This window comes from Polistes canadensis, unplaced genomic scaffold (assembly GCF_001313835.1).
Source record: "Polistes canadensis isolate GaletaPanama2010 unplaced genomic scaffold, ASM131383v1 scaffold_227, whole genome shotgun sequence".
Classification (NCBI taxonomy): domain Eukaryota; kingdom Metazoa; phylum Arthropoda; class Insecta; order Hymenoptera; family Vespidae; genus Polistes; species Polistes canadensis.
This window is the reverse complement of record NW_014569774.1, coordinates 65,237-68,639: the sequence shown is the minus strand read 5'-3', so window position 1 is coordinate 68,639 and position 3,403 is coordinate 65,237.

The following is a 3,403-nucleotide window of genomic DNA, read 5'->3' as shown; positions in this document are numbered from 1 at the left end:
AAGATGGTAAGATTTGCATCATATTTGTTTTATAAACTAACCACATATATTAATATATATATATATATATACACATACAGTGTATACCGTATTATTTTTAATTAAAATACAAAAATTTAATTAATCTGGAATAAATATCGTGAAGGTAAACTTTTTAACGTTATAATAAAATCGTTGAACCAAAGCAGCAGCAGCTTTCATCATACAAATTACCTCCTCTTAGTTCGTTTTAATACAAATGGCAGAAACCTACTCGTGCATTCGTCTATCTATCTATCTCTATCTATCTATCTATCTCTCTCTCTCTCTCTTTCTCTCTTAGAAACGTAATGCAGCAACATTTATTATAACACCGTACGAAATTCGTACGTTTATTCGTGCACGGTATTCTAATTACAGGTGTTACTAACATATGGATACTATACGTTGACTTTATGCACCGGTCCTTTAAAAACCAAACCAAACCAAACCCAAAACTTGCATGTGCATTGTATAAAAGTTTGAAGAAAAAAAAAAAAAGAAAAGTGTTGATAACGTGAGAGAGAGAGAGAGAGAGAAACGAAAATTCAACTGTTTTATCATACATTACGAAACCACTAACCACAGGAGTGCATAATTGTGCAGGATATTATATGGTGTAATACCTGTTTCGTTATTATTATTCTTTTCTTTCTTTTTCTATTGAAAATAAGATAAAATAAGATGAAAATTTTGTTCATCCTGTCTCTCTCCCTCTCTCTCTCTTTCTATCTTTTACTTTAATTTATAGAAACATTAGTATCAATACTTTAAGAGTATATTATAGTCGACCTAGATTTTTTTTTTTTCTTTTTTTGTTATAAAAACAAAGTAGAATTTCACGAGATCACTTTTTTATTTTCTATTTTTCCTTTTCCTTTTTCTTTTTCTTTTTCCTTTTCCTTTTCTTTTTTCCTTGTAACACACGCGTGACTAGAGAACAATTTACTATTTTAATTGCGGCACTAACCTCGTTGCTTCTCTCCTTCTTTCTCACAGATATAAAAGAGAAAGAAAGAGAGAGAGTATGAGGGACTAAACGCAACTGAAAAATGCACTCGGAGAGTTTTACCCTCTATTCTGGTTACAAAGGTTAAGCAAAAGAGAAAAAGAAATAGAAAAAGAAAAAAAAAAAAGAACATAAAATACACGGTAGCGGATAGATAATGTTACCTACCGCATTAAAAAAGAAATAGACGTTAATTTTTTAAACTATCGTAGTTTCCTCGTATGAAGAGAAAAGATAAACAAAAAAATATATAAATTAAACCAACAGAAAAAAAACAAACTAGCAATCCGTGCTGATATCACACTTTGATTCTTTTCATAAATAAAACATTAAATTAAAACATTTACATATATATATATATATATATATATATGTGTTTTATTACATATGTATATGTGTATATATTACATATATATATATTAATTATGTGTGAAGTATATATTACAATTATATACATTAATTTGTGTGTGAAGCATCCTACGTGAAATTGACCACTTTTGACAACGACAAAATTTCTTTTATTTTTTTTTTCATGGGATACACAAAGATGGTAACATAGAAAAAAAGAAAAAAAGAAAGAGAGAGAGAGAGTAAGAGAGAAAGAAAGATGGGATTTGACCAATTGCCAGATGATCAACATGAAAACTATCGAAATAGTAAAACATTTGGTTGTACAGAGATTGAAAGAAAGGGTTGAAGTTAAAGATTGGAATGAGGAGAAGGAGAATATGAAAAGAAAACAAAGTAAGGAAGAAGAATAGAGAGAAGAAGAAATTGTATATAAAAAATAATAATAATAATAATAATAATAAAAGAAAGAAGTTAATGATCTTAAATTTGTTTATATTTTCTCTCTCTCTCTTTTATTTTTAGAATTGGATTATAGTTTGTAGAAGTGAATTGTTTATGATGTTAATTAGATCATAAAAATTAATTTTAATTATATTTTCGAAATTAAAATATATTTCGATAGAATATATAAAAATTGTTGTTACATTTTTGTAAAAATAAAACTTAATATCGATAGCCAATTCCAAACCCAAAAGGCATCCCATAATAAAAAATTAAAATAATAGTAAAAACAATTTGAAATAAAACCAATCTTACAATTTAGGGAATAGAAACAAAAAAAAACGTGTTACGATATATGCGAATAAACGTCGCGTCATGGATTCGTCTAAAGACTTTGAATAAAGGGATGAACAAACAAAAAAAAGAAAAAACAGAAAAAGAAAAAGAAATTCCGAACATTGTCGGATACTCTGAACACTGTGAAAGAAGAGGAGAGGTGAGGAGTGTAAAAGGAAAAAAAATGGGGTGGTGGTAGGTTGGTGATGGGTTGGTAGGTGGACTACTGGGAGAAGGTTTGTCAAAAGGGCGTGGGAGAGGGCTTTTAGGGATGGGGGTGGGTTGGTTGGTTGGTTGGTTAGTCGCACCCCGCGAAATAGCTCCGTTTGTCTCGAGCACCCCGACGCCCTCATTATCGACGTCCCTATACGTAAAACTCATTTGCTTAATTGCCATGATTACCAACCGCAACTACGACTACGACTACGACGAGAAAAAAAGAAGAGGAAGAGGGGGGATGAAGAGGGGGATGAAGAGGGGGATGAAGAAAAACGAACACACCGTTAGAAAAGTTACGAGAAGTTAAACCGAGAATGTATACCCTCCCTCCCCCTACCCCCCTTCCTCTACCCCTTCGCGTCAATACGACCGGAAAAAGAAAAAGAAAAAAAAAAAGAAGAAAAGAAAAAAAGAAATGTTGTACAGTCAACAACATCGAGTACTCGTAAATTTCTTACGAATAATTTACATAAATTTAGTATTCGCGCTAAAGTTTTGTTAAACACGCGATCACGAATTTACGGTAGAAAGAAAAGAATTATATAGAATCCGGTATGGGGAGGGGGAGAGGGTTGTGAGGATTGGTGCTGTATGGGGAGAGGGTGAATGGTGGTAACTGTATGTTTTTTTTTCCACGTTATTCTTCCCTTTAGTTTTGTTTTGTTTTGTTTCTTTTCTTTTCTAATTATATTTTATCCAAATTATATCTAACAAGGGGATCTTATACTGGGATAGCCATAGATTTAAAAAAGCTATGGTATATTGATATGGTATATTATTAGGGTGTTATCGTTGTATAAAGTGTTTTAGTCTGACGCGAAACCATTTTTGAAAAAAAATAAATTTTTAATATATTAACAAAAAAACAATCATCGTATATATTCTAATTATTATCTATTTTATGTATAATAACATATCTGTTAAAAAATAAAATGTTAACTGTATAATTCAAGGATTATGCCACATGCACATGCAACTGCAAATTCAACTGCAACTGCAACTGCACATGCACATACACATGCAACTGCA